This window comes from Sciurus vulgaris (assembly GCF_902686455.1).
Source record: "Sciurus vulgaris genome assembly, chromosome: 8".
Lineage (NCBI taxonomy): Eukaryota > Metazoa > Chordata > Mammalia > Rodentia > Sciuridae > Sciurus > Sciurus vulgaris.
In genome coordinates this window covers 3,118,737-3,125,669 of record NC_136468.1, presented here as the reverse complement: position 1 = coordinate 3,125,669, position 6,933 = coordinate 3,118,737, and positions in this window count along the sequence as shown.

Genomic DNA, 6,933 nt, shown 5'->3' with positions numbered 1-6,933 from the left:
TTACTCAGTTTTCCTGTTTCCACTCTCCCTTGCAACCAGGGAGGTCCCGATGCCTTTGTGTTCTAGTGTCATAACAGGCTAAGTGATTCATCAAGTGCCCTGCAGAAGAAAAGGGGGACTCTGACGTGGGACTCTGGAGAGCAGAGTCCAGAGCAGGTTTAAAGCGACCGTTCTGCCTGAAAGTGCAGAGGCGAAAGCTTCGTGCTGTTCTGTGAGTTCTCGTTTGTCGTCTTGTTAGCAAGACGTTTGTTTCCTTCAAACTTTGCATAGGTGAAAATCAGGAAGATGTGCGATGCCAGTGCTCCCTGACTCCCCGTGGTTCTGCACACCCCAATAGAGAAACATGCTATCACAATGTTGATCCAGTCTCCCACTCAGAGTCGTATTGATCTTTTCATAAGATGACTAAGGCAAAGCCTGTTGTCGGCCAGCATGTATTTAGCGTGTCCCCGACAGCACTCACGTGACGGAAAGCTCATTCTGCGTGTGCTAGCTAGAGGAAGCACTTGGTGGCCAAGAAGGAATAAGTGCAATCCATGAACCATTTTGCTTCCATTTCATCGTGAAGAGCTGTGCGTCCCGGGAGAAGCAGCACTGGCTGTGGCGCCGACTGAGTTTGAGTCCTGGTGCGGTCCAGACGCACTCCTTCACTCTGGGCTGCAGGCCTTATCAGGGCAGCGAGGAACATGACTCACAGATAGCCGGAAGCTACTGAGCAGCAGCCCCCGTCCTGTGCCACAGGGTAGGCCCGCTTCTGTCGGAGGGCATGCGCGGTGGAGGCGGGAGGCGGGAGGTTTCCTGCACATCCCGGGTTCTCCAGGGCCCCCAGGGCCACCCGAGCGGCTCCGACAGAAGATGCTGGTGGAACAGCAGCTCTACCCCCACTGAAGATGCCACACTCAGAAGGGAGGTCTCTGGAGACCGGGGGTCTTATCCCCTCGGGTCATTCAGGTTTTGTTTTCCTTGTGGAGTGGTGAAGGGCGCGCAGGCGTTCCCGAGTCTGGATTGCCTCCAGGTCACTTTGTGGCCTTATTCCTGAGATGAGCGGATTATTTGCTGCCTCCTCCTAAGAGGGGCCCTTCTGTTCTGACTGGTTCTGGCGGCCTCCGTGCTGTCCTTGTCTCCCAGAGGCCACCCTGCCATTAGGAAGGACTCAGCCTGCAGCCCGAACTCACTGTCCACGTGTTCACAAGCTGCAATTGGCAGAGCAGGAGGGGACGAGGCTTCCCAGCGAGGGCCTGTGCCAGCCCGCACTGTCTGGAGCTGCTGGGCCTTGACCTGCAGCCTCGCTGGTGGCTATGGGCTGGGTTGTCTTCCTAAGTCTCAGGGCGCCCCACCCACTCAGCACCCTGGCTCCCCACCCAGCCTCCATGTGCTTTTGAGACACCTGCCCCAGGGACAGGGACTGCCGTCCGCAGATTAAGTGACTCTTAGGGATTTTGGGTCCCAGATGGTTCTTTTCCAGCTGTTCTGACTTCTGCTCCAGCTGCATTCGGCCTCAGTCTTTCTCTTCTCCTCCTGGGAAAGGAGGATTTCTGGTTTTGCCTTCAAAGCCCACAACCCAGTCTCCTGCAGCCTCCTTTGCAAGCACTGGGGCCAATGGTGGCTGGGCCAGCGTGGTCTAGCCCAAAGCAGGATGTCCAGGTCGGAAACTCAGGACAACATCCAACTAACGCACAAGGTCCCCTCAGTGTCAGAGGCCACTCTGGACAGGAGGGGTCATCCCGTGTGTCACACGTACACATGCAGGGCGGCATGCTGAGCACCTGAGGCTCTCCTGCATCCAGTCCTCACAGCAGCCCTCTGCCGCATGGTGGGAATCGACAGGAAATTCTTCTGAGTCACGTAAAAATCAAATAACTGGACCAAGATGAAGCAATTAGCAAGATTAGAACCTGGGATCTGATACCAAAAGCAAGGCCTCCAGCTCTGCCTGTAGCGTGGAAGCAGCCTTTGAAAGTAAGAAATGGTGTATGGCGACCAGGCGATGGCAGAGGCCTACGCAAACCCCGCCTCCCCCATGTCCCACCTGGGCACCTGCTCACCAGCTGCAAAAGGACCAGCTTCCAGAGGGCCTCTGCCCTCTGGTTCATCAGTCTCTACTTCATCCTTATAAAATCTGGTGCCTGGGTGTCACTTGTTGAGTGACCCCAGCTCTCGAGGTCAGCCCTGCCCTTTACAGGACCACCCGGCCTCACACACCTTTGCTCTGATCCCAGCTGATCCAGCAGGTGGTTCTGGACAGATGAGTGACAGTAGGAGAGTGGGGAAGGCGTCGGTGCTCCAGGGTCACAGGGTAACTAGCCCCCTAGGGCTGATAAAGGGAGGTGCTGGCACTGACCTAGGTACCCTTGACGCCTGGGTCACATCACTTTTGGCAAATGCCCTGTGCTGCCCTTCCATGGGCTACAAAACCATGGGCTTGATGTTCTCCCAGTGCTTTCTGCAGACAGGGGCTGGAGAGAAGCCACGCTCCTCTGGCTCTGGAGGGAGGCTGCGGGGCCTCAGCAGGAAGGGGGGACCTTGCCCCACGGGCAGACTGGGAGTGAGTGCAGCAGGGCAGCCGCAGCTGGGTCTGTTGGCCTGTGTCCCCGCCTCGCCACACTCCTGAGAGGTGCCAGCACTGCCAAGGCAGCCCTCCAGAGAGCCTGCACCCCGACTCTGCAGAGCCCCTGGCTCCGGGGGCAGGGCAGGTGGGCGGCTCCCCTTTCCGAGGGTCTCAGCCCTGGGGCCCGCAGGACAGGCAGCGGCGGAGTGCCTCTGAGGCGCAGATGGGCTGGGCCTCTGTGAGCGCCTGGATTTTAGCAATCCCCCACCTCCCGGTTTCCCTCCAGTGGCGGCGACAGCTGCTCCTTTCAGTGGCCACTTGTGACCATCCAGCTGCTCTGCTTTTGTCCCTTCAGCCCGGTCTGTCGACACCTGCCTGCCTCTGTATGAAGTTCTCTTGCCGGGACCGGTGTGTCTGCACTTCCTGACTGTGCTGGGACACTGAAGTGGCACACGGGCCAGGCAGGCTGTAGGGCCCGGCCCTCCGTGCGGGGTCGTGATCCCACATGCCAGGGCCCCGCAGCCCGGAATGCTCCTTTGCCTGTCACAGCTGCAAGCTCCTCATCTGAGCAACCCTACAGGAAGGGGGCCCAGTCCAGCCTCCAGTGGGAAGAGGACCTGGAGGCAGAGCTGGCTCAGGACTCCCCGAGCAGGCATGGGGAGGGGTGGGCAGCTCTGTGCTCCCAGGCTGCCCGCCGTTCTCTCCCCCTTCTCTTGTCACTTACAAATTCTGATCCGGCCATTTTTCTTGACTCGGTTTCTCAGCTGACCACTTCTGTGTGAGTAGACAATTTGCAAAAGCAAAGTAGTGAACAGCAGGTGAAGCTGCTGATCAAACACCTTCGCAGTGCTCTGAGGCAGCCAGAGGCCGTGGAGGTGCTGACTTCTGCTCCCGAAGATCTGCCACCAGCTCCTCAGGGGCCATGCGGCCCTTTTCCTTCTCGCTCTCCAAGTTCAGCGCTGGCTCTGTTGTGTCCCTTTGGTTTTAGCAGCCGTTGGAGAGTCTCCCTGGGGGACTCCACCAGTAAACACAAGCGTGCAAGTAAAGATGGAGAACTCTGACCTCATCCAGAAAGGACAGGCACCCATCTGGTGTCTGATGGACAAGAGCAGCGGGCTCAACAAGCTGCTCTCCAGCAAGTGCCGGGAACTTGAAGTCAGCGGATTTTTCTTGCTGCTGTTTTCCCAGAGCGGACGGCACCCCGTTCTCTAGGAAGCGGAAACCCCCCCAGGGGAGCTGAAGTAGACTGTAGGTGCGGCCTGGTTGCTGCTCAGCCTCTTCATGGGGGAGGAGAAAAGGTGTTCGGGGCTGAGGACAGCAAACCTCACGTCCCAACAAAGGCGGATCACTGTGGGGTCAGGTGGCGGGACCCCTGCCCATCGGGGGCCCTGTGTGCACTGAGAGTGGTGAGGGCGGGGCCATGCTGAGATCCAACAGTGGCCTCTTCTTCCGGCTCCTGGACAAAGAGTGTGGTGCCCGGCAGCCACGGTGGCCTGGGAGCTTTAGCTCCTCGCCTGTGTCCTCGGGTGGGAGGGCGACTCGGGAACTCGCGGAAGGAAGGCGGAGCTGGAGGGCCTGTTGGGGTGCTGTTCTTGCTGCTTCTAGACCTTCGTCTAGGACAGGAAGGGATGTGGTGCAGGCGGGAGTGTCCCCAGGCCAACAGTGCCAGCAGGGATCCCCCAGCAGGGGGGAAGTGCAGGTTGGAAAGTGCTCCTGGGACCACGCCCTGCCACCCCAGGAGGTGTGAGTGTGTGTGCCCGTGTGCACCTGTGTGTGCTCGCGTGCACCTGTGTGTGCCCGCGTGCACCTGTCTGTGCCTGTGTGCACCTGTGTGTGTGCATGAGGACTAGCCTGGCCTTGGCCACACAATCTTGCCCAAGATGGGTGCATACTCCTAGGACCACCTTCAGAAAGTTCTCTAAAGTTCCAGATCTTCATGGTGAATGTCCAGGCAGCTGAACATGGGACTTAACAGGCAACTTAGTGGACAAACAGCCATTCAAGAGCCATAGGAAATCAACAGGTGTTCACAGTGGGAGCCTCCCAGGAACTGAGGGCAGGGCAGGGGCAAGGCCAGCCAGGATGTCCACCACAGCAGCAGCTGTGCATGCTCCCTGTGGGTCACCACCACTGGGCACTGCAGCACCTGGTGCTGGGCTGTGGTTTATACCTCGCGGGAGGAAGAAAGTGAAGCAGAGGGAGACTTCAATCTGCAGGGGTTGACTCTGGCCCTGGAGGTACAGGAACACTTGATGCTTAGGGAGAACTTGACACTGAAGCCAAGTGTCCACGGACTTGAGAACTGAGAGGTGAGGAGCATATTTAGGAAAAGTTTGATCTGACCCCCAGTCCCCGGCCCAGCTTTTGCTTGATGCCTGGGCTGGGTAAACTGTGGAGGACCCAGGGGATCTCCCTTCCAAGGGCAGGCGGCTTGTCCTGGGATGCCTTGGGTGTGGCCCTACCAGAGAGCAGAGTAGTGGCAGGTGGTGGCCAACCTTTTCCAAGAGGACCCCGTGGCCGAGGCAGCACCTGCTGTTGGGCCAGAGGCTGCCACCCTCTCCCCTCCAGGACGACACAGGGCCAGAAAGCACCCAGCTTAGCTTCTGCCTCCTGGGTGTCAGCTCGCTTTCTGCTCTGTGTGGGCAAACCCTGTGGGAGCCTTCTGACACACGGAGGTTCTGGTCTTGGCATGACCCTCTCTCCAAGCCCAGGGGAGAAAGTTTTCTGGTCAAATGCGTTGGGAAGAATTCTCCGGAACAGGTGTTTTCTCCCTGGTGCAACCTGGCTGCTCTAAAAGGCGTGCGCACCCTCCATTTCCACCTCTCACCCTGCCTGTGCCTCTGCTCCACGTGCCAAGCTCATACCTAAATCATACTCCCCTCCTTGGTCCTCGGAAGACTTTGGGGCAGCTTCTGAGAGAACCAGAAATAAAATCATCATTGTAATAAAACCTGTGAGCGCTTCAGAATGTTGGGGGAATCATTGCTTTTCTGGAATGTCAGGGTGCTGATCACTGCTTTCTCCCCACACCCTGAGAGGCCGGTGAGCCCTTCCATGCTGCAGAGGGCACAGGGAAGAGCTCAGAGGCACAGAAGCGGGCCCTGGAAACCTCCGGGCACCATGCTGCTCCGAGGCCACCACTGTCATGGTCTGATGAAAGGGCTGGCTGTCAGCTGGTTCCAGCACCTGTCTGTCAGGTCCCAGAAGTCCATTCTGGTCTCAGGGACCCATTGTTTCACACTTCTCCTGACTATGGAAGCCCATCTTCTCTCCAGGCAAGGGGTCCTTCATGGTTGCTGTGGGAGCCACGCTTCTCCTGTGTTCTGGGTTTGCTCCTGCAGATGCTGGGGCAGCAGCCGGTAGGGTGGCAGGGGACTCATGCCCAAAGCACTGGACCTTAGATAATTTTCACCAAAAACGGAGAGCATCCCTGCCAGCTGAGGTCCTAATTAGAGAGCATGACAGGGCTTACAGATCTATTGTTCTAACAAATGACTCACCACTGGCTGTATTCCCAGGGTTTGCAGAACTAAGCAAACTATTAATTAACCAGAGACTTTAGCACATTGAAGCTTTGTTTTAAAAATGATGGGTTTGTTGTTTTGAACTAATCATGGCTTCATGGAGGTCTTTAAAACAATAAAAGCTGACTTTTTTTAAGTTTAAAAGAGAAAACAAAAACCTTGATCTCTGAGGTCCAGTGACAAACGGAGAAGAGTTTTCGTGGGGTGACTAGAGGAGGTTCTGAGAGGAGACAAAACCAAATCTTGCCCGAAAGGCTCTTTGTCCAGTAGCCTCTGGCTCTGGCCTCTGATCTATGGAGCCTCGGGTTTCAACTTTTTCTTTTCACTTGAAAACCCCTCCTCATTGTGTCCCTTGCAACATTCCTGTGTTGAAGCCCAACCTCCAGCATGGTGGCATTGGGAGACAGGCCTTTGGGAGGTGACCAAGGTCGTGAGAGTAGGACCCGGCGTGCTTGCTCTTGCTCTCATGTGCACATGTGAGGACTCCCCAAGAAAGCACCGTCTGCTAGGTGGAAAAAGAGCCCTTGCCAAGAACAGAAGCAGCTGGCACTTTGGCGTAAATAACTTGTGTTGTCCAAGCTGCCCCACCCCTGGGGATGTGGCAGCCTGGCACACTGCGTGCCAGGTGCGTTTTTAAAAGGAAATGCTCAGGTGCCTTATTCCTGACACGCTTCCAGGCACATAGCCTTGTCTTGGGGCACCAAGGTATGCACCTGCCAGGATTCGAGGTTAAGGCTGCTCGGAGAGGGGATGGGTGGATGCCATTAGCTTGGCCACCAGAACGGGAGTTTTGAGAAGACATTAGCAGTCCTGAAAGGTTTGAGAGGAAAGGGCTTTCTACACTTGGCTTTAGAATGTAAT